The following is a 25453-nucleotide window of genomic DNA, read 5'->3' as shown; positions in this document are numbered from 1 at the left end:
TTTTAAAATTGTGGTACCTTCAAAATGGAATCCAAGCAATCTCTTGGGAGATGATTTGTCCTTTCCAGAGCCACATTAAGTTTTGATTTAGAATTATTGAATTGCAGGTTACGGGACTACAGGTGCTTTGAGGGAATATTCTATCAGCTAATTCTATTACAAATCAGACTGCTGAAGGTGCTGTCTGCACCGGATGTGTCTGATAAATCTGGCACTTCCCTCCGTTCTGGTGCGACAACAGCAGATGAAAATGTGAGTGCCGATTTTTCTTTGGGGATGTATGAGCATTGCACCTCAAAATGTGCTGGAGTGTTTCTCATTACATCTCACAATTTTCTGATGTGCCCTCGTTTGCATAAATGTGATGCGAGGAGCCTGGAGTTCAGAGGTGTGGGAGATGAGGTGCAGGAGGTTGAAGGAGCAGGTGCAGCTGCTGAAAGAGGCTCCCACACTTCCTGTGGGAGATAGTTTTGATCGAGCCTTTTCAGCTGCATGCCTGAGGAGCCAGGATACTGCAGGTGGACAGGGAGAAAAGGCGGCGGCTCCATTTTCGGACAAAGCCCGAGAAGTTATGCCAGGGAAGGTAATGCAAAAGGGGGTTGCCAGTTCCTCAAAAAGAATCTGTCAGGTGGGAAGCTGGGACAGAGCAGGTGAATTCTGTGTCAGCTGTTAGGAAGTCTTCTTCTCAGGTGAGGAAATATTTCAATACCTTGGAGTTTGCTCAGGTAAGTGTCTGATGTTATCTCTTCACTTGCTCTGGCATTACATGGCACAGTCCCACCTGAACCAGCTGCATACTCACTGGTGACTCTTCCTCCTTTTTGCAGACCCCTTTTGGTCTCTAACACTAGCACAAGGCAACCCATCTTTAAGAACAATACAAATTTTACATTCCCAGGAAACCTTTCACTGATGCTGTGCAGGGCCATTGAAGACTCCACCAACATCCAGTTGCATGCAGCATGTTCTTGCACTTTTGCTTTGGGAGGCAAGGAGGCCAATTGCCTAGCAATGACATGACCCATTAGGGCAAGCAGCAGTCTCCAATCTCTTCATGTCTACAGGAAAAGGCGTAACAGAAAGGAGATGCTAGCAATTGAAGGGGCCGCACCCGATCTCAAGCCCTTAAGCCACCTGGCGGAGCTCACTCTGGATATAGTGGACTGCTAATCTGTGAAGCCCATTGAGAGGGGCATGCAGATGTCTAACAAACATCTATGGGCTACTACCCATTCTTGCAGCTTTCTCTTCCCTCAATGACTTTGTTTTTCACTTACGCATTCAGTCAATAGACAACCTATCTGGCACCACAATATCATATCGTGCCATGTGTTGGCTATTGAAATATGTTACAATGGGTGCCTTGCAGATTGAAATATCTGCTTCTTCCCATTGTATTTCCATAAGGATGGCTAAGGAACAACAGCTTGCAGGGCCTGAGGATGTGGGCCATCCACCTCACAGAACAGAGCATCATTCACCTGGGAGAAGATACAGAATTAGTGTTAGAGCAGAATGCACTGGTTGAAGAACACAGCTTGAATGAGGAGCAAGTGCGGGCTGTAGCAGAGGAATGAGAAGAAGTTAGCCAGAGGGCTAGGTACAGGCCACTGTCAAATGCTGAGATATTCAGCATCATCAATTCATAGAGTAATTTGAGCGTGTGTTAAGAATCCTGCAAAGTATGGTGGCTAGTATTGAGGAGTCCACTAGCTGCACTTGCGCAGTGATGTTTGACTCTCTTCACATAATCGCAATGCACCCCGAACGTGTGGTACCTTCACGGCCATAAGAACAGCTGTGACTTCTCTCAGGAGCAGCACAATTGATGTTCAGGAGACCTTGGGGTACAATCTCTGTGATTCGGTTCTGCCTAAATTTACCATGCTGGGGATTTGTCTGCATCCTGCGGTCTGTCCACACGCAGATGGCAGGCCTGCTAAAGAAGTGCCCAGCAGCAGGAGCACAGTCTGCTGAACTGTCCTTCGATGCAGGTGGACCTGCCTCTGCTCATGGCTGTAGAACATACGAAAGTGTCGGAGAGAAAAATACCAGCTGGTCAATCTAGCTTGTTCCATACAGTCATGATGCCTTATGTATCACAATTAAGACACTCCCTACCACCAAGAGCCATGTAATCTCCTGGGAACAGTTAAAAAAAAGATTAACAGCCCAATGCCAACTAGGGGAAAAAAATCTGGAAAATTCCTCTCCAATCCCCCAAAGTGATTAAAACTAGTCCAGGCGACCACATTGATCATTTAATTGGTACCTACCTCTTGAATGACCTGATCTCCGCCCCAGCCAGGAACCAGTCCAGCTCTCCTTTGAAATTCCCTGGCACTTACTCATGTGGTAAGTGCCAGGGAATTGGCACTTACCACATGAGTTGGCAACTTGTTCCATAAGTCTACTATTATCTGGGAAAGGAACTGCTTAACTTCTAACCGATTTCTTCCCTTGCGTAATTTGTAAGTGTGACCCCTGGTCCTCCCCAATCAATCTAATTGAAATCATTTGTCAATATGTACACAATATAGTTCCTTCATTATTTTATGGACCTCAATCGAATAGCCCGAATCTATCCTTCTGTACAGTATAGACTCAGATTTTTAAACCTATCTAGGTATCGAAGGTGTTTCAAACTATCCATCAGGGAGGGGGAGAGTTATCTGGACACTTTGATCCCGGGAGCAGTCAGTGGTCAGGGACAGGAGGATGTGACTGTGAGTCAGGCAGGTAAGGGGATCCAGGATGCAGTGATGGAGGAGCCTCAGCCTTTGACCTTGTCCAACAGGTACGAGGTACTTGCTACCTGTGCGGATGAGAAAAAAGACTGCAGGGAGGATGGGCAAACTGACCATGGCATCGTGGTACAGGAGGCCATTCAAGTGGGGGGAGTAAAAAGGAATGTGGTAGTGGTAGGGGATAGTATAGGCAGGTGGATGGACACTGTTCTCTGCAGCCGCAACCAGGAGTCCCGAAGGCTGTGTTGCTTGCCCAGTGCCAGGGTGAAGGATATCTCCTCGCAGCTGGAAAAGAACTTGGAGCATGAGGGGAAGGGCCCAGTTGTCGTGATCCACGTAAAAACCAACGAAACAGGTAGAACTAGGAATGAAGTTCTGCTGAGGGAATTTGAGGAGCTAGGATCCAAATTAAAAAGCAGAACCTCAAAAGGTTATAATCTCTGGATTCCTACCTGAGCCATGAACAAATTGGCATAGGGACAAACAGATTAGATGGTTAAATGCGTGGCTGAAAGAGTGGTGTGGGAAGCAGGGGTTTCAATTCACGGGGCACTGGCACCAGTACTGGGGAAAGAGGGAGCTGTTCCGTTGAAACGGGCTCCACTTAAACCGGGCTGGGACCAGTGTCCTGGCGAATCAAATAACTAGGGCCGTTGATAGAGCTTTAAATTAATAAGGCGGGGGGAGGGTTCAGGTAAGGGTAATTTTACCAGTCTAAAAAGAAAAGTCAAGGCTGTAGAGCAGATTAGAGATTTGGATAAAAACAAGCAGAGTGTGTCAGGAAGGGACAGAGAGTTTAACAAAGGTAATAGGACATTAGTTACTAAGGTCACATCATGGAAAAAAAGTAAAAAGTTAAAATTAAAGGCGCTGTATCTGAACGCACGAAACATTCATAACAAGATAGATGAATTAAAGGCCCAAATAGAGATAAATGGGTTTGATCTAGTAGCCTGAGACGTGGTTGCAGGGTGACCAAGTTTAGGAACTAAATTTTCCAGGGTACTTGACTGTTAGAAAAGATAGGCAAAATGGAAACGGAGGGTGTGTGTGTGTGTTTGTATGTATGGGGGGGGGGGGGGGGTAAGCCCTGATAATAAAGGATGAGATAAAGACAGTAGTGAGAAAGGATCTTAGCTCAGAAAATCAGGATGTAGAGTCAGTATGGGTGGAGCTAAGAAATAATAAGGGGCAGAAAACACTGGTGGGAGTAGTTTACAGAACCCCTAATAGTAGTTATAGTGTTGGACAGAGTATGAATCGGGAAATTAGAGGAGCATGTAACAAGGGTAATACAATAATCATGGGGGACTTTAATCTTCATATAGACTGGGCAAACCAAATTAGCAAAAGTAGTTTGGAAGACAAGTTCATGGAATACATCCGAGACAGTTTTCTAGAACAATATGTCGAGGAACCAACTAGGGAACAGGCTATTTTAGATCTACTATTGTGTAATGAAGACAGGATTAATTAGTAATCTTATAATAAAGGATCCACTGGGAAAGAGTAATCATAATATGATAGAATTTGTGAGTGAATCAGCTGCTAAGATTCTAGAATTGGGCAAGGCCGACTTCAATGGGATGAGACAGAGACTGTCCACAGTAAACTGGGCAAATCTGTTAATGGGTAAAATGACTGATGATCAGTGGGAAATGTTTAAAGAAACATTTAACGAGATACAGAATAGGTTTATACCCCTGAGGGGCAAGAACTCTACTCGCCAAAAAAAACAGCCATGGACAACTAAAGAGGTAAGGGACAGTATAAGACATAAGGAAAGGGCATACAAAACGGCAAAAAATAGCACAGATCCTGGCGAATGGGAAAGATACAAAGATCAACAAAGGGTCACAAAACAGATAGTAAGAGCTACAAAAAGAGAGTATGAAAAGGAACTTGCAAGGGATATCAAAACCAATACAAAGAACTTTTATAGTTATATTAGGAAAAAGAGGGTGGTCAGGAGCAGTGTTGGCCCCTTAAAAACTGAAAGTGGGGATATTGTCATTGACAATGGGGAAATGGCGGACATGTTGAATAATTACTTTGCGTCAGTATTTACAGTAGAAAAAGAGGCTAGCAGGCCGGAAATCCCAAGAAAACTTATATTGAATCGGGGACAGGGACTCGATAAAATTAACATAAGTAAAGCAACAGCAATGAAGAAAATAATAACACTAAAGAGTGACAAATCCCCAGGACCAGATGCTTTCCATCCCAGGGTTTTAAAGGAAGTAGGTGAGCAGATTGCAGATGCCCAAAGTATAATCTTTCAAAGTTCTCTAGATTCAGGAACTGTCCCTCTAAATTGGAAAATTGCACATGTCACTCCGCTTTTTAAGAAAGGAGAGAGAGGGAAACCGGGGAATTATAGACCAGTTAGCCTGACATCTGTTGTAGGGAAATTGCTGGAGTCTATAATTAAGGATAGGGTGACTGAACACCTCGAGAATTTTCAGTTAATCAGAGAGAGCCAGCATGGATTTGTGAAAGGTAGGTCGTGCCTGACAAACCTGATTGAATTTTTTGAAGAGGTGACTAAAGTAGTGGAGAGGGGAATGTCAATGGATGTTATTTATATGGACTTCCAGAAGGCATTTGATAAGGTCCCACATAAGAGACTGTTAGCTAAATTAGAAGCCCATGGAATCGAGGGAAAAGTACGGACTTGGTTAGGAAATTGGCTGAGCGAAAGGCAACAGAGAGTAGGGATAATGGGAAGGTACTCACATTGGCAGGATGTCACTAGTGGAGTCCCGCAGGGATCTGTCTTGGGGCCTCAATTATTCACAATATTTATTAACGACTTAGGTGAAGGCATAGTAAGTCTCATATCTAATTTTGCCGATGATACAAAGATTGGTGGCATTGTAAGCAGTGTAGATGAAAACATAAAATTACAAAGCGATATTGCTAGATTAGGTGAATGGGCAAAATTGTGGCAAATGGAATTCACTGTAGACAAATGTGAGGTCATCCACTTTGGATCAAAAAAGGATAGAACAGGGTACTTTCTAAATGGTAAAAAGTTAAAAACAGTGGATGTCCAAAGGGACTTAGGGGTTCAGGTACATAGATCATTGAAGTGTCATGAACAGGTGCAGAAAATAATCAAGAAGGCTAATGGAATGCTGGCCTTTATATCTAGAGGACTGGAGTACAAGGGGGCAGAAGTTATGCTGCAGCTATACAAAACCCTGGTTAGACCGCACCTAGAGTACTGTGAGCAGCTCTGGGTACCGCACCTTCGGAAGGTCATATTGGCCTTGGAGGGAGTGCAGCGTAGGTTTACTAGAATGATACCCGGACTTCAAGGGTTAAGTTACGACAAGAGATTACACAAATTGGGGTTGTATTCTCTGGAGTTTCAAAGGTTAAGGGGTGATCTGATCGAAGTTTATAAGATATTAAGGGGAACGGATAGGGTGGATAGAGAGAAACTATTTCCGCTGGTTGGGGATTCTAGGAGTAGGGGGCACAGTCTAAAAATTAGAGCCAGACCTTTCAGGAGCGAGATTAGAAAACACTTCTACACACAAAGGGTGGTAGAAGTTTGGAACTCTCTTCCGCAAACGGCAATTGATACTAGCTCAATTGCTAAATTTAAATGTGAGATAGATAGCTTTTTGGCAACCAAAGGTATTAAGGGATATGGGCCAAAGGCAGGTATATGGAGCTAGATCACGATCAGCCATGATCTTATCAAATGGCGGAGCAGGCACGAGGGGCTGAATGGCCTACTCCTGTTCCTATGTTCCTAATTTCATATTGAGTTTGAGAATGATATAGTTAAGTCCAAAACTAGGGTCTTAAATTTAAATAAAGCCAATTACATAGGTATGAGGGGTGAGTTGGCTCAGGTAGATTGGGAAATTAAGATTAAAAGATTAGATAAGCAATGGCAAAATTTAAAGAAATAATTCATAATTCCCAATGAAGATACATAACCTTGAGGAATAAAAACTCCACGGAACGTTGTTCCAACCGTCGCTAACTAGAGAAGTTTAGATTAAAAGAGGCTTACAATGTTGCCAAGAAGAGTAGGAAGCCTGAAGATTGGGAGGATTTTATAAATCAGCAAAGGATAATCAAGAAATTGATAGAGGGAGAAAATTGAATATGAGCGTAAACTAGCAAGAAATATAAAAACAGATTGTAAGAGCTTCTACAAGTATTTAAAAAGGAAGAGATTAGTGAAAGTAAACATGGGTCTCTTGGAGGCAGAGACAGGAGAAATTATAATGGGGAATACGGAAATGGCAGAGGTTAAACAAATATTTTGTATCTATCTTCACAGCAGAAGACACAAAAAACATACCGGAAATAGTGAGGTGCCGAGGGTCTAATGAGAGGGAGGAACTTAAAGTAATTAAGATTAGTAATGAGAAAGTATTAGAAAAATTAATGAGACTAAAAGCTGACAAATCCCCTGGACCTGATGGCCTATATCCTAGGATTTTAAAAGAGGTGGTTGCCGAGATAGTGGATGCATTGGTTTTGATCTTCCAGAATTCTCTAGATTCTAGAACGGTCCCCGTGGATTGGAAGGTAACATGTAACCCCGCTATTCAAGAGAGGAGGGAGTGAGAAAGCAGGGAACTATTGGACAGTTAGCCTGACATCTGTAGCAGGGAAAATGCTAGAATCTATTATTAAGGATTAGCAACAGGGTACTTAGAAAATCATAATATGATTAGACAGAGTCAACATGCTTTAATGAAAGAGAAATCATGTTTGACAAATCTATTATAGTTTTTTGAGGGTGTAACTAGCAGGGTAGATAAAGGAGAACCAGTGGATGTAGTATGTTTGGATTTTCAAAAGGCATTTAATAAGGTGCCACACAAGAAGTTGTTACACAAGATTAGAGCTCATGGGATTGGGGATAATATATTAGCATGGATTGAGGATTGGTTAATGGACAGAAAACAGAGAGTAGGACTAAACGGGTCATTTTCGGGTTGGCAGGTTGTAACTAGTGGGGTGCCTCAGCTATTTACAATCTATATTAATGACTTGGATGAAGGGACCGAGTATAATGTATCCAAGTTTGCTGACGATACAAAGCTGGTGGGAAAGTAAGCTGTGAGGAGGACGCAAAGAGTCTGCAAAGGGATATCGACAAGTTAAGTGAGTGGGCAAGAAGGTGGCAGATGGAGTATAATGTGGGGAAATGTGAGGTTATTCACTTTGGTCGGAAAAATAGAAAAATTGAATATTTTTTTAAAAGGCAAGAAACTATTAAATGTTGGTGTTTGGAGGGATTTGGGTGTTCTTGTACATAAAACACGGTACGTTAACATGCAGGCATAGCAAGCAATTTGGAAGACAAATGGTATGTTGGCCTTTATGGCAAGGGGATTGGAGTACAAGAGTAAAGAGGTCTTGCTGCAATTGTACAGGGCTTTCGTGAGACCTCACCTGGAGTACTGTGTACAGTATTGGTCTCCTTACATAAGGAAGGATATATTTGCCTTAGAGGCGGTGCAACTAAGCTTCACTAGATTGATTCCTGGGATGAGACGGTTGTCCTATGTGGAAAGATTAAGCAGAATGGGCCTATACTCTGGAGTTTAGAAGAATTAGAGGTGATCTCATTGAAACATATAAGATTCTAAGAGGGTTTGACAGGGTAGATGTTGATAGGATGTTTCCCCTGGCTGGAGAGTCTGGAACTAGGGGACATAGTCTCAGGATAAAGAGTCAGACATTTAGGACTGAGATGAGGAGGAATTTCTTCACTCAGATGGTTGTGAATATTTGGAATTCTCTATCCCAGAGGGCTGTACATACTCAGTTGTTGAGTATATTCAACACAGAGATAGATAGATTTTTGGACTCTAAAGGAATCAAAGGATATGGGGATCGGGCAGGAAAGTGGAGTTGAGGTCGAAGATCAGCCATGATCTTATTGAATGGCGGAGCATGCTCGAGGGGCCGCATGGCCTACTCCTGCTCCCATTTCTTATGTTCTTATGAGGCCTAACCAAAGTCTTGTACAAGGATAAATTGGCATGTTTCTTTTTGTAATGGATAGTCCTGTGAATGTAGCCCACTTCCCTATTTGCTTTAGTTATAACTTCACAGCATTGGTCGTGAACCTTTAGAGAGTGATGTACTATGATACCACAATCTTTTTCTTTCACCATAGGCTTTAGTTCTGTTCCCTATAAGGTGTACGTATACTTAGCACTGGCCCACGTCCATAACACTGCAATTGTCTAAGTTAAACACCATTTGCCAAACTCAAACCCTTTCCCCAAAACATTGAGATCTTGAGTAGGTTAGTCTCCTCCACAGTCCTAACACTTGCACAAATTTTCATATCATCCACAAACATTGGATCATTCTCCAACACCTTCATCTAGGTTATTAGGAGAGATACTAAAAAGCAAAGGCCCTGACCCCTGTGGGACACTATTGGTAAGCCATGTTCAGACAGATCCACACTCATTGATAACAACTTTCTGCCTACAGGCATGCAGCCAATTCTTAATCCATTGTCGCAGCTTTCCACTAATTCCACAAGATTCTATCTTGTAGAGTAACCTATTGTGAGATACCTTATCAAAGGCTTTCTGAAAATCCAGGTAGACAATTTCTACCAGGCTACCCTCATCCACTAACTTAGTGGCTGCCTCCAATACCATAGGCAAAAGGAATGGCCATCCTATATGGGGGCGGGGCCCGATGGGGTTGCAAATCAGTGAAACTTAGGAAGAGTAGGTGGTAAAAAGAGAGAAAAGGGATAAATTAATCTCCTATGCAGCAAAAAAAGGAACGCAACTGCTGTAATGCAACCCAAGGAACCCAAAAATAGCCAAGAAATTAGGTCTCAAAATATTGAAGAAAAAGGTCAAACAGCACAACTTTAAAGAAACCGGGAAGCAACTTCTCTGGCCACGCGTCTGCTGTACATTTCTGTGCACATGGACCGTATCCCTGGGGATAGGGAGGGCCCTTTACTTCATGCATAAAATCAGAGGCTGGAATGGGGCTTGTGTCCTGGAGTTGCATAGACCGCCTGCTCCTCCAGCATTGTCCAGACGGAAAATACCTGGCAGGGTGAGGCCAGAGCATTTCAGGCGCAAACCCTCTGCCCCGATATTCTGCCCCCTCGGTGCCTGGTACTCGCCTGTGTGGCTGGAGCAGAGAGGCAGACAATAACCCTGTAATTTCCTCTTTTAGAGATGATGAAAAGCAGTAAGTCAGAATGAGGCAAGACTCACTTCCTGAACTATGAACGTAGTGCTGGCTTGAATTTTCAAAGAGATAGCTTTTAAGTAAAACAGAGAACATCCTTAGAACCCAGATACCCCCCAGGGTCTTCAGACTTCTGCTTCACATACCATTAGTAGGCACTGTGGATTAGGGAACTCTGCGGGGAGTGTTTCTCAAATAAAACATCAGAGATAATGTTACGAAGGATTTGGCAAGAAAAGCTGCAAGACTTTCAAACGCTGCCTTTTCTTGCTTTTAAATAGATGACTGGTATGTATATTAAATAAACTTGGTTATTGCAGTTGTCAGTATCTCGTGGTGTAAGATTATTTATGGAATTGTATCAGTATCTCACAGTGTAAGATTATTTATGGAACTGTATCAGTGTCTCACTGTGTAAGCCTGGTTATTGCAGTTATCAGAGTCTTGCTATTTAAGGCTGGATATTGTAATTTTTTTTTATTCATTCATGGGATGTGGGCGTCGATGGCAGGGCCAGCATTTATTGCCCATCCCTAATTGCCCTTGAAAAGGTGGTGGTGAGCCGCCTTCTTAAACCACTGCAGTTCATGTGGTGAAGTTACTTCCACAGTGCTGTTAGGAAGGGAGTTCCTGGATTTTGACCCAGCTACGATGAAGGAACGGCGATATATTTCCAAGTGAGGATGGTGTGTGACTTGGAGGGGAACGTGCAGGTGGTGGTGTCCCCATGCGCCTGCTGCCCTTGTCCTTCTAGGTGTTAGAGGGCGTAGGTTTGGGAGGGGCTGTCGAAGAAGCCTTGGCGAGTTGCTACAGTGCATCTTATAGATGGTACACACTGCAGTCATGGTGCGCTGGTGGTGGAGGGAGTGAATGTTAAAGGTGGTGGATGGGGTGCCAAATCAAGCGGACTGCTTTGTCCTGGATGGTGTCGAGCTTCTTGAGTGTTGTTGGAGCTGCACTCATCCAGGTAAGTGGAGAGTATTCCATTCACACTCCTGACTTGTGCCTTGTTGATGGTGGAAAGGCTTTGGGGAGTCAGGAGGTGAGTCACTCACTGCAGAATACCCAGCCTCTGACCTTCTCTTGTAGCCACAGTATTTATATGGCTGGTCCAGTTAAGTTTCTGGTCAATGGTGACCGCCCCCCCCCCCCCCCACCCAGGATGTTGATTGTGGGGGATTCGGCAATGGTAATGCTGTTGAATGTCAAGGGGAGGTGGTTAGACTCTCTCTTGTTGGAGATGGTCATTGCCTGGCTCTTGTCTGGTGCGAATGTTACTTGCCACTTATCAGCCCAAGTTGTCCAGGTCTTGCTGCATGCGGGCATGGACTGCTTCATTATCTGAGGGGTTGCGAATGGAACTGAACACTGTGCAATCATCAGCAAACATCCCACTTCTGACCTTATGATGGAGGAAAGGTCATTGATGAAACAGCTGAAGATGGTTGGGCCTAGGGCACAGCCTCGAGGATCAGTATCTGTATCAGTATCTCGCTGTGTAAGGAAGCTTATCGTAGTGTATCAGTACCTCACTGTGTAAGGCTGGTTATCGTAGTGTATCAGCAGCTCGCTGTGTAAGGCTGGTTATCGTAGCGTATCAGTATCTCACTGTGTAAGGCTGGTTATCGTAGCGTATCAGTATCTCACTGTGTAAGGCTGGTTATCGTAGCGTATCAGTATCTCACTGTGTAAGGCTGGTTATTGTAGCGTATCAGTATCTCACTGTGTAAGGCTGGTTATTGTAGCGTATCAGTATCTCACTGTGTAAGGCTGGTTATTGTAGCGTATCAGTATCTCACTGTGTAAGGCTGGTTATTGTAGCGTATCAGTATCTCACTGTGTAAGGCTGGTTATTGTAGCGTATCAGTATCTCACTTGTAATGTTATTTATTGCAGTGCATCAGTATCTTGCTGTGTCTTGCTGCTTGTGTATTACTTTAGCTGTGGGTAAAGATTACCAAGTAGTATTAGTCTGTTTACGGTGGTCGATGGTGTGGTATTTTGCTGTGCTCTGACAGATGAGTGTAGTGGCCGCCCTATTCATTCTCCACTCAGCAATTTATCCCATTTAGAAATTAAATCAATAAGCTGGGACACACTAATCCACACAAGCCACTGAATACAAATGCAGATTTTGGTTCACAGGGGACTCAGTCTATTATGGAAACTGTAGTCATGTGCAAGAAAAACATGGTGAGAGAAAGCCAGAATTATAACACCCATGTTTTACCATGTCGCAATCACACCATGCCATCTGGCTGCTCCGCCAAGAGATATTTTTATGTAAATTGGTATTCTGTAAAATTACAACGCTGAGTACAACAGACGAGGTGAGGAGGCATGGTGCAAGGTACAGGAGAGTGATCAAACCTCTCCATGTTGTCATACACTGTCAACAAACTGGTAAGCTGCTCCTTGTGTTATACTGTGCATACAACAAGGAATAACACATTAAGGCAGGCCACAGGGACCGAATAAGATCCCGAGCTGATGAATTTATCGAGCACAGAAGCCGACACCCTGGGATACAGCTTATTTAGAGCCTCTGTCACTGTGTGAAGCCAGTATTAGGTGAGACAGACATGGTAATAGGCTGCGTCCTGCAGAGTGTTGCTGATCTGCAGCCTATATGTCAGCTGTATCCTGGCTTTGCTGCTCCATGATTTACTTGGGCCCCAATTCTCTGTTTATTTTCGCTGCCAACTTTGACAGAATATCATACGAGGAAATCGGGTGGCATTGCAGTGGAGGGTATCAGATATTTGGGCGGTGAGGCGAGGCCTACTGGAGAAATTAGGGTTGCCAAACCTCCAGGATTGTCCTGGAGTCTCCAGAAATTAAAGATTAATCTCCTGGTGCTGCCGGGAGAAAAATCATTGGGTCATTAAACAATTTTTTTCATTTTCTTTGAACGCTTTGGTTCAGTAGTTATAAAAATATTGGAGATGAGGAAAAAGAGGCTGTTTGATTGAGCAGGGCGGTGGGAGGCGAGCGGTCATGTGATGAAACCTCCAGGAATACCTACAACTAGAGTTGGCAACCCTATGCAGAGACCAGTTCCACAACAAAAGGACTCTTGCCATGTTCTTCTGATGTACTGCTGTGGCTTCAGCACAAACACCAGTTAAAGATGCAGCACATTTAAAAATGGCCCAGTTACACAGATTAATTAGAAACAGGGGAACTTATTGTGCCAATCAATTAACACACAATCACTGAATTGTTCTCAGCTGCTCACTACATCTCCATTGATGTTATTTTTAGCTCTTCACGCACACACATACTGCTGTTATTCAAGCTCAGATATCTAGCAAAGGCTCTTATAAATACTGCGAAAGGCAAAGGTCCCATTACTGAACCCTGAGGCACTTTGCTGGTTTTCACTTTAAACGGAACTGTTATCACTGGAGTCAATTAATTTAGGAACTAATGAACAATAAAATGCTAGGATACTACAGGCAGCACCAGTATAGTGACCATCAAATGCTCTCATATTTTGTAAATGAACACCAACCAGGCCCACAGTTAACAACAAACATAATACTTCCCTCAAACTGCAATCGGGCTATTATCCCAGCAGCAGAACAAGGAGCACAGATGGAAGACACCGATTATCCGCTCCAATGGAATCCCAGTGTAAACTCGGTCGAGTGCACTTTGTGCCCGCCCCTTGGCCGCGCTCCTGACCAATAGCGATTTCCTGGCGCCATTTTTTTCTGGTGGGAGTTCTGCCTCCATTGGGAAGCTCAGCACCCGGGGTGGTAGGGAAGAAAGAAAATGGCTGTGGCAGGTCCCAAAGGCCACTTACTGCAGCATAGTGGTCACTGGGATTGGCCAAAAAAGAGTTTCTCTTAAGCTTTTAAAATCCTCCTTTGATCAATGCAATCCATCGCCCTGCATTCCTAGTGCCCAGCATTGCTATGATGCAGATGACGGTAAAACTGTTAAATCATAGAATCTTACAGCACAGAAAGAGGCCATTTGGCCCATTGTGCCTGTGCCGGCACTTTGAAAGAGCTATCCAATTAGTCCTCGTCCTCTGCTCTTTCCCCACAGCCCTGCAAATTTCTCCTTTTCAAATATATATCCAATTTCCTTTTGAAAGTTAATATTGAATCTGCTTCCACTGCCCTCTTTGTTGTATGATACATTCCCATTATTTGAGAATCCTTTGAATACACCTGCCCAGATTTGGGCAGACGTAGTCTACGTCTCCTGTCCGGTGCAAAGTCTGGAGAAGTGACGGTGCACACGTGGAACCAGCAGCACAGCTCCCCACTCGTTCCTGTTCACTGGAGTTACGCCAGAGAGCTGCTATAACTCCAGTGGGAAAACCCGGGCTGAGATGGCTTTCCTTTCCAATACCCACATTGCAGCTAACTCCTGTATCCCAGGAGCTTTCACTCCAGCCATAATTCTCTTGTGAGCCACCTTATCAAATGTTTCTTTATAAGTCAAGATGTCCAAAAACCTTCTTTGAGCTCATCCTCAAAGAATGCCAATCAATTTGCATTTCGTGAATCCGTCTCAGTTTAGAATTGTTGGTTTCACTCTTTTTAAATGCTGCAGTTCGTTCCTTAAAACAGACCCAGTGTTTTCCCTGCTGAAGTCACTGTATTAGCTACTCTCCCATCTTCTAGTGTTGCCACTGTATTTAACTGGCTGTGAAAGTTTCAGCACATTTCCCTATACAGTAATATCCTTTAATGCTTCTGGGTGCAGTCCATTTCATATCAATGCACTCCATTTTATTAATGATTTTATTGATATTTAGAAGGTCTACACAGCTGGTTGAGTTATTATACTTGATTCCCACGGTTACAGTTCAGTAAATTGATGTACGTTATGAACACTTATTTGGACACATTGGGGGCCATGACTACCTGCAGGCATGAGCTGTATGTGTGGGGGATGTTGAGTGGAGCTGGTGCAGGCAAAGACCTCAGGCAATATATGTGTTAGTGTGAGGCAGCATTGCCTGGGTTAATAACTTTTCATAAGAATTCCTCAGGATGTAGTTATAGGCAGATGGAAGGGTCCTCTTCAGGATGGAAAGGAGGTGTTTAAGAGGTGATCTTATGAAGGTTTGCAAGATAGCAAATGGTATGGAAATAGTAAATCCGGAAAACGACTTTAAAATAAACTATGGGAGTAGGACGAGGGAACACAGAGTTAAACTACAACAACAACAACTTGCATTTATATAGCACCTTTAATGTGGTATAACATCCCAAGGTGCTTTCACAGGAGCGTAATTAGACAAAAATTGACTCCAAACCAAATAAGGAGACATTAGGACAGGTGACCAAAAGCTTGGTCAAAGAAATAGGTTTTAAGGATGGTCTTAAAGGAGAAGAGAGAGGTGGAGAGGTTTAATGAGGGAATTCCAGATTTTAGGGCCTAGACAATTGAAGGCCTGACTGCCAATGTTGGGGGATTTCAGCGTGATTTACATGGCCATTGAGGAAGTTATAAAGTTGGTGGCTATTGGGAACATGGTCGACATTGTATATCTTGATTTTCAAACAGCCTTCGACTAGGTGCCGCACAAAAAAAAAAGCTACTAAGTTTGAGTCCTGTGGGATTGTGTTGGATAAGGAATTGGTTGCATTCTCATAGGTGGAAGGTTGTTATTAATAGCAGTGGTTCTGTATGGGGACCAGTCACTAGTGGAGTCCCGCAGGGATCAGTGTTAGGGCCGTTGCTATTCACCATCTTTATCAATGATGTGGATGGATGTGTAAGGGAACTGTCTGTAAGTTTCTGGATAATACAAAGATATGTGTGAGTGTAAGGAGATTAAAAAAACAGATTCCCAGCAGATCCAGATGCAATGGGAGGATGGGTCCGTATCTGGCAGAGGTCTTTTAATACAGATAAATGTAGTGTGACTAGTAAAACATATCTGTAGATCTGATATCAGGAAGTTCTTCCTCAAGCAGAGAGTGGACTGCCAGGCAGAGTGTAGGATTGTCCTGTGAAAGGGTGGGAAGTTGGTTGGGGTGCAGTTTCTCTGTGAACTGGATCCAAAGTGGTGGAGTGCCTTTTGAACTGGGCCAGGGATGGTTGGGTGGGAGAATGAGTATTGAGGGCCCTGTTGGGTAAGTGTTGGTCTGGCTGATCTATTGAAAGTCCAAATGCCCCTTATTTTTCCTTTCTTTTAAATTAAACAATCTATTAATTATTAAGTATAACAGTGCATAAAATGAACAGAAAACATCACTTTTCATGTAGAAAGTTTACATTTTGTGGGGAGCACACCCATAGAAATGCACCACACATTTTGTGCTTTCCACCTTTGCATTTCCTCTTCAAGCTCTCATGTACTTATATTTTTCTCTCCGATATAAGTGAAGGAATGTTAGGCTCTGAAAGCCAAGCATTACCTCACAAGGAGCATCTGAGCCATGAAATCCTAGGTACTGAACGCAGCAGACAGACCGCCGCAGTTTCTGGTCAGCGGCTTATTTATGGGGCAGTGTCTGACTGGAGTGACTGGCTCAGAAGGCTACCAGCACTGTCACACTCTCAAATTCATCAGTTGATTTCACAGGATCTGATGTAACAGCAGCTGGCAGAGTTTACAGTCTCTCGACCCCAGTACCACATCTCGCAACTCTTCCACTTAACATGAAAATTAAACTCTCGATGGTCCTCTTAAATACCACTAATCAAATGAAGTCTGAAAGATGCTACTTCTGCTAAATAGGAAAGTACTTAATATTAAACACAAGCAGCTGTTTTTTTAACTGCTAACTAACTCAAAGGGCTCTCCACCCGCCATTGCATTCAGCAATACGAGGGATGACAGTGTTGGAGAACCAGAGGTTTTTCTATGTTGCCCCCAACATGAAAAGTCGTGCGCTCAGCTTAGAGCCTGTGTAACACATTGGTGGGGGGGGATTGTATGCACAGTGAACAAGGTTCCTCTCCCTCCATCTTGACAAGAGCTTGAGATCATATGGCACCTGCATTGCCAATAGACTGGATTATTTATCAGTCGATCCCACTGATAAACTGAGTGCTACCGGTCACACCAAGTTTTATTAAAGTTTCCATTAGATTTGACCAGTGTTGGCTAGTCTCAAGGTATTACCTAATTCAGGAATTTCACAGCACCCAGTGTAAACATGATCCTCATTTCTAATTCAGCCCCATCCAGGTTTCAGAAAGCTCACATGGCATTAAAAAAATGGTTCCGTGCACATCCACACTTCACAGACCTCCCTCTTTCTTTCCCTCTCTCACAGCTCTGTGGTCCTTTTGGAATTCTGTTGCCCCATGAACAGAAGCCAAAGGATTCAGTGTCTACTCTGCAGAGGCTTTAAGAAATCTGAAGTGAAACCACTGGTCGATTTAGAGGGGCTTCCTGACTGCTATCCTGGCTGCTGTCACAGTGCTGGAGGAGTGGTACAGCGAAATGGACAATAGGACATCTCTCCACTCCTCCTGGGCTGAAATATTTAAATTCCAACTTGCATACCCCTCTCCCAACCTCATGGACAGTGTAGAGGTGAAAAATAGTTGAGACAAAAAACGCAGTGACTTCTGAAAGTGGTCGAGTACTTTCCCACAGTGCACAGGGAGGTTGTCTAGCAGCAGTTGGCTCAACAGAGGCTAGGGACTGGGAATAGGCTATTCGCTGGAGCTCTCAGCTTAGAATGTCCACCAGTGCGTACTTCAGTGTCAACACCTGAATATGTACTGAACACACAGAGTAAAAGGGAATAATGCCCTCCCATCTGGTATTGTATAGCTCATGTGTGTCTGAGACTGTAGTTCACACAACTGTAGTGTCAGTGCACAGCAGTATGACTTTGCACTAACACTGCAGTTATAGTGTAAATGCAGCCTGAGTCTGGAGTAAGGGCCCCATCGGACACTAGAGCAAAATGAGAGTCCCTGAAGGAGACAGTTTCACTCCACTTCACTTCAGTCTCAGTTTGGGCCTACATGTCAGAATTATACTCCACAAATTTAGAGTCCGTGCAAAGCCAAAACCACTTTGTGCTGACACTAAATTAAGGAGAGGAGAGAAAGAGAGGAAAGCAAAGGAGAGGGGAGAGAGCAAGATATAGAGAAAGTAGGAATGGTTGTGAGTGAGGTGTACAGGGAGAGAGAGGTGAAAGAGAGAGACATGTAGAGAGCATGCGATGTACAGACAGCATGATGAGCATAGAGTGAAAGAGGAAACAAGAGAATAAAGACAGGGGGAAACTTATGAGTTAACTTTCTTCCCATGTACATCCTTCATCTCCATGCTAGGACAGAGTAATCATTACTAATTTAGAGACTATACATACCACATTGTTCTTTTACTTCACAGAGCGTAACTTGGTTTTGCTGCTCATGTGAGTTAGATCAGGTAGCTAATTTTGAAGTGTTGAATTAAATGGACATTCATGGGACATCCTATTCAAATCCACCATTTGCCAGCAGTATATTTATATCCTTCAACAGCCAGCATGTACATCTGGAAATTTGCTTATAAACAGTTAGTTATGGTTTCCAGCACAGGCACCTTCTGTGCTGTATCATTCTATGTCAGACTGTTGCCCTGTATTAAAATGCCTGGCTGCTGTTCATCAAACCTCCATGTGACATGTTCTGATTCCCAACAATACATCTGCCCAGATGTCATTGAAGGGTAACATTATTATTTGCAGTGAATGCCCAGACATCCAATAATGCTTCTCTTTGTTTAAAGGTGTCAAACCCCAGGTCCTTTATGCAGTTCCTTAGTTCCTACAGGGTTTCCGAAGTTCAGTGCAAGGAGCTCTGTGAACATTTAGCCTACGTGTTTCACAGGGATCTACCAATCTGAGGGATACAGAGGGAAACTGGGCCCGATAATAATGCAGAGGTGGGATCCGAGGGGGGCGCGAAACCCAGAAGTAGTTTTGGCATGTCGCAATGTCCAATTTCAACATAGCTACCTAATTATAATTTTACTTCTAGGTTTCGCTTCTCCAATGCGTGACAGCGGGCATGATGCGAACCTGCATGAAGCAATCTCAACTCGACTATTTAAAGGGCCAATTCAAAGATGGAATTTGGTGGTTGTGTAAAAAGATGGCGAAGTTTAAACTTGGACCCAGCTCTGTCAAGGTCTGCGCCCCAGTTTAATGACGCATCACTTGATGAACTGCTGGATGCAGTAAGGAAATAATCTTCCCCAGCAACAGGAAGAAGAAACCTGCTGTTGTCACCAAGAAGGCGTGGTTAGAGGTGGCCGAGGTCAGCAGCAGGAGTATTGTGTCCCGTACCTGGATCCAATGCAGGAAACACTTTAATGACCTATCCAGGTCAGGAAAGGTGAGTACAGTTGCAGATTCACCTACATCCTGTCGAGCACCCCCCCTCTCACTCTGTCTTATCAAGCATATTCCACCACATCACTCCTCACAGCCACTTAAGTTTCTAAAGCATCCATCGTTCACTTTGTATACACTTCTTCATCTCCCCATTTATCCATCCATCCAGTTTTTACGCAATGTACTGCATCTTCCTGATGGTCACCCTCACCGAATGCACAGAATCCATCAGGTGAATATATACCTTTCAGTCACTCATAGGTCTCTTGTTCTCCGGTTGCAGGAGAAGCGAGCACAAAACGCATGGGAGAGGGAGAGAACTGGAGATGGCCCGCCACAGATAGTGCAACTGACATCTTCTGAGGAAGAGGTAACGGAGATCAGTGGCATCTTTGCGTCCCTCATCATTGGAGATGGAGGGGCTGGGACTTCGCAGCAGCTGGCTGTTGACAGAATTAAATATCTCTGACCCAAATCTCATACAAGACTAAGTCATGTTGACTTGATTTCAGCAGCGAGTGAAATATAATAAGCGTAATTATGCTGAGTGGCAACATTTTTACATTGCCAACACTAATTCAAGTTTAGAACAGCAGTCCGTGGACTTTTCTGATGATTTCTCAGAGGACCTGATTCTTTCTGCGGGTGCGCCGTCCCAGACATATTACCAGCCACCAGCACAAATACTCGCACTTTGGTGGGTCCTCTTAGATAGCTAGTTGGGTTTTCGCCAAGTGAGTCATAGTTCACAAGTGAGCATGAGCAGAGAGTGGTGACAGAGACAGCTGTGGAGAGTCTGTGTCAGAGGGAGCACTCCTCTCCAAGCTGTGCTCAGCTGGACACAGATGCTGAACCCTGGTGGCATCCTGGTGGAGCCAGAGGCAGTGGTGACTTTCACAGTGACTGGTAATGCGTGGCCATCAGGCAGTAGCTCTTCTTCTATGAGGCTGCAGATGTTTGTGACCACCTGACGTGTTAATCTCAGCCTTCGGAAGCACTGATCTTCAGAGAGGTCAAGGAAGCTGAGCTTCTGGCTGTACACCATGTTAGGTGGGTAGTGCCACCTTTCCGTTGTCCACCACATCACGACCTTGCTGCTGCAGATGGTGATTGTCTTCCTCATCCGAGGTCCAATCTATAGCAGCCATGGTGCCAGCCATCCTGATGTTCTCTATATGAACACCTCCAAGCTTTACCAATACATCTGTCACCACAAGACCTCTCAGCAAGTCGTTTACCAGAGGGAACTGAGAAAGCAGCTGTGAGCACTGAGCCTTTATTCACATCGGGACACCTGACCTTGAACCAGCCGCACGAAGTGCCGCTCAATCTCTCCTCCGTTTTACTGCCAAGTTTCCCGAGTCCGTGCTGGAGGCGTTAATTTCAAATCACTTACAAACTCTCATGAAAGTACCCTCATTAACATATTATAATGACGGACCCGCCTCTGGAGAGCGGGTTATTCGGCCGCACCCAAACTCGCCTCAGTTAAAACCGGACATGGGCGCGTTGGAGGTGGGTTGGGGTCGGGTTTCCCATTTTTGACATTTTAACCGACCCACCCACCACTAACCCGCCCGTCGTGGGGGATTAAAATTCCCCCGACTACTTTTATTTCAAGAGATTATGAAGTTCTGGCACAATTGCAATTTGAGGGCACGGGAGCACCAGACATGCCAGAGATGGCCAGTATTTGATGAGAACCGCAACAAAAACAAATCCCAAGTGTAAAGGGGATGAGCTACGAGCAAAGATTAGAGAAGCTGAAGCTTCACATTCTATGAAGAAGGTCAGTTAAACTGGGACCTCACTGAGGTGCATAAAATATTAATTGGCAGTGACAAAGTAAGCCAGAATATTATTTCAAATTAAGCCAGGGAAGCAGGATCAGAGCACAGAAATTCAGAAATACTGAACAGATATCAGGGAGAACTTTCTACCCTCAAAGAATGAAAATAATCTGCTAGGCAAGGCAGTTGAGGTAAAATATTCGGAACCTTCAAAGGATATGTGGTGCCTTATTGAGATATAGTTAGGGTGATGCAGCAACAGACTTCAATGCAATAGTTAGGGTATTAGAAGGATGGGCTAAATGGGAGATTTAGGATACTGGAGGGATGAGTGTTGATTGGATGAATAGCTTTTCTCCTCCTCGACTTCTCCTTTGTTCTAATTCCCTTTAGATCCCACTACATCCCATAGTGTACATTTCATTTTTCTTTAAATAGCATTATTTTTCTATACTAGAGGCACATCTTTTCTGTCAGTGATCCACATTGTACAGTAATCACAAAGTTTGGAAACTCATGATCTAGTGTTTCCTACTCAGCACCATTACTCGGGATTGATGATCACTTAATCTAAGATGACACTCCAGTGCAGTATCTGGGGAATGCTGAATTGTTGGAGGTACTGTCTTTTAGTTAACGCTAAACCAAGGACATATCTGCTTATGTGGATGTAAAAGATTCCATGGTATTATTCAGGGAGCTCCCCAGGTGTCTTGGCCAACGTAACTCCCTCACCAAACACCACCAAAAAAAAATTAGCTGGACATTATCTGCTTTGCTGGTTGTGGGACCTTTTTATTAAAAATTCGTTCATGATGTGGGCGTCGCTGGCGAGGCCGGCATTTATTGCCCATCCCTAATTGCCCTTGAGAAGGTGGTGGTGAGCCGCCTTCTTGAACCACTGCAGTCTGTGCTGTGTGCAAATTGGCTGCTGCATTTGCCTATGTAACACCAGTGACTGCACTTCAGAAGTAATTACTTGGAAAGCACTTTGGGACATCCTGAGGACATGAAAAATGCTATATAAATGTAAGCTTGTTCTTCTTTTCCATGCAGAATGAATTAATGAGGAACATTCAATGACACCAAATGATATTCTACTTTATGAAGTCATGTTTTTGAAGACTGAAAATGATTATCTGCACACATAGTTCATTGGCAGTCAAGCATGACACTGTGGCAATGGGACAATGTCCTTGAGCTTTCACTCGGCCTTCACACTGCTAACCGTGGCTCCCGTATCTCAGCAGCAGAATCACAAAGCCAGTTCATTATGATTGTATGACTGTGCACCAGTGTGTGTGTCCATCACAGCACCACCATTTATAGCCCATCAGTCACATCCTCACCGTTTATACTCCATCAGTCACATTTCCCTCGTATATCTCCTGTCGGTCACATCCTCACCATTTATACCATCAGTCACATCCTCACTGTTTATACCCCATCAGTCACATTACCCCCGTATAGCTCCATCAGTCAAATTCCCCCTGTATATCTCCCATCAGTCACAGTCAAATTCCCCTTGGAGGAAGCACTGAGGGTAGCAAGGGCACAGAATGTACTCTGGGTGGGAGACTTCAATGTCCATCACCAAGAGTGGCTCGGTAGCACCACTACTGACCGAGCTGGCTGAGTCCTGAAGGATATAGCTGCCAGACTGGGCCTGCGGCAGGTGGTGAGCGAACCAACACGAGGGAAAAACTTACTTGACCTCGTCCTCACCAATCTACCTGTTGCAAATGCATCTGTCCATGACAGCATTGGTAGGAGTGACCACCGCACAGTCCTCGTGGAGACGAAGTCCCGTCTTCGCACTGAGGGCACCAGCCAACGTGTTGTGTGGCACTACCACCGTGCTAAATGGGATAGATTCAGAACAGATCTAGCAGCTCAAAACTGGGCATCCATGAGGCACTGTGGGCCATTAGCAGCAGCACAATTGTATTCCAGCACAATCTGTAACCTCATGGCCTGGCATATTCCTCACTCTACCATTACCAACAAGCCAGGGGATCAACCCTGGTTCAATGAGGAGTGTAGAAGAGCATGCCAGGAGCAGCACCAGGCGTACCTAAAAATGAGGTGCCAACCTGGTGAAGCTACAACTCAGGACTACATGCATGCTAAACAGCGGAAGCAACATGCTATAGACTGAGCTAAGCAATTCCACAACCAACGGATCAGATCAAAGCTCTGCAGTCCTGCCACATCCAGTCATGAATGGTGGTGGACAATTAAACAACTAACGGGAGGAGGAGTCTTTGCAAACATCCACATCCTCAATGATGGTGGAATCCAGCACGTGAGTACAAAAGACAAGGCTGAAGCTTTTGCAACCATCTTCAGCCAGAAGTGCCGAGTGGATGATCCATCTCGGCCTCCTCCCGATATCCCCACCATCACAGAAGCCAGTCTTCAGCCAATTCGATTCACTCCACGTGATATCAAGAAAAGGCTGAGTGCACTGGATACAGCAAAGGCTATGGGCCCCGACAACATCCCAGCTGTAGTGCTGAAGACTTGTGCTCCAGAACTAGCTGCGCCTCTAGCCAAGCTGTTCCAGTGCAGCTACAACACTGGCATCTACCCGACAATGTGGAAAATTGCCCAGGTATGTCCTGTCCACAAAAAGCAGGACAAATCCAATCCGGCCAATTACCGTCACATCAGTCTACTCTCAATCATCAGCAAAGTGATGGAAGGTGTCTTCGACAGTGCTATCAAGCGGCACTTACTCACCAATAACCTGCTCACCGATGCTCAGTTTGGGTTCCGCCAGGACCACTCGGCTCCAGACATCATTACAGCCTTGGTCCAAACATGGACAAAAGAGCTGAATTCCAGAGGTGAGGTGAGAGTGACTGCCCTTGACATCAAGGCAGCATTTGACCGAGTGTGGCACCAAGGAGCCCGAGTAAAACATAAGTCAATGGGAATCACGGGGGAAACTCTCCAGTGGCTGGAGTTATACCTAGCACAAAGGAAGATGGTAGTGGTTGTTGGAGGCCAATCATCTCAGCCCCAGGACATTGCTGCAGGAGTTCCTCAAGGCAGTGTCCTAGGCCCAACCATCTTCAGCTGCTTCATCAAGACCTTCCCTCCATTATAAGGTCAGAAATGGGGATGTTCGCTGATGATTGCACAGTGTTCAGTTCCATTCGCAACCCCTCAGATAATGAAGCAGTCCGAGCCCGCATGCAGCAAGACCTGGACAACATCCAGGCTTGGGCTCATAAGTGGCAAGTAACATTCATGCCAGACAAGTGCCAGACAATGACCATCTCCAACAAGAGAGAGTCTAACCCCCTCCCCTTGACATTCAGCGGCATTACCATCGCCGAATCCCCCACCATCAACATCCTGGGGGTCACCATTGACCAGAAATTTAACTGGACCAGCCATTTAAATACTGTGGCTACGAGAGCAGGTCAGAGGCTAGGTATTCTGCGGCGAGTGACTCACCTCCTGACTCCCCAAAGCCTTTCCACCATCTACAAGGCACAAGTCAGGAGTGTGATGGAATACTCTCCACTTGCTTGGATGCGTGCAGCTCCAACAACATTCAAGAAGCTCGACACCATCCAAGATAAAGCAGCCCGGTTGATTGGCACCCCATCCACCACACTTAAACATTCACTCCCTTCACCACCGGCGCACTGTGGCTGCAGTGTGTAGCATCCACAGGATGCACTGCAGCAACACGCCAAGGCTTCTTCGACAGCACCTCCCAAACCCGCGGCCTCTACCATCTAGAAGGACGAGAGCAGCAGGCACATGGGAACAACACCACCTGTACATTCCCCTCCAAGTCACACACCATCCCGACTTGGAAATATATCGCCGTTCCTTCATCGTCGCTGGGTCAAAATCCTGGAACTCCCTTCCTAACAGCACTGTGGGAGAACCGTCACCACACGGATTGCAGCGGTTCAAGAAGGCAGCTCACCACCACCTTCTCAAGGGTAATTAGCGATGGGCAATAAATGCCGGCCTCGCCAGTGATGCCCACACCCCATGAATGAATAAAAAAAGAGCCCAGGCTCACCCGGGGAGGTGCCCCTGCCCTGGAGCATTGCGAGATAGCAAGCAGTATCTCCCGTCAGTCACAGTCACATTCCCCCTGTATATCTCCAGTCAGTAACAGTCACATTCCCCCTGTATATCTCCCATCAGTAACAGTCACATTCCCCCTGTATATCTCCCGTCAGTAACAGTCACATTCCCCCTGTATATCTCCAGTCAGTCACAGTCACATTCCCCCTGTATATCTCCCGTCAGTAACAGTCACATTCCCCCTGTATATCTCCCGTCAGTAACAGTCACATTCCCCCTGTATATCTCCTGTCAGTAACAGTCACATTCCCCCTGTATATCTCCTGTCAGTAACAGT

General features: G+C 44.8%; 1 protein-coding gene and 1 long non-coding RNA gene across 2 annotated transcripts in view; one reads left to right on the top strand and one right to left on the bottom strand.

Moving 5' to 3' along the window:
* LOC137299254 (syntaxin-1A-like) overlaps window positions 1–25453 on the bottom strand; it is a 194812-nt gene that overhangs the window by 35645 nt on the left and 133714 nt on the right. The window lies entirely within an intron of this gene.
* LOC137299255 (uncharacterized) lies at window positions 18922–19755 on the top strand. Its single transcript, XR_010957856.1, has 2 exons — window positions 18922–19271; window positions 19554–19755. It is a non-coding gene; the product is annotated as an uncharacterized lncRNA (long non-coding RNA).

The sequence above is a fragment of the Heptranchias perlo genome, chromosome 28 (genome assembly GCF_035084215.1).
Source record: "Heptranchias perlo isolate sHepPer1 chromosome 28, sHepPer1.hap1, whole genome shotgun sequence".
In the NCBI taxonomy this organism is placed as follows: domain Eukaryota; kingdom Metazoa; phylum Chordata; class Chondrichthyes; order Hexanchiformes; family Hexanchidae; genus Heptranchias; species Heptranchias perlo.
This window is presented reverse-complemented; position numbering and strand designations above follow the sequence as displayed.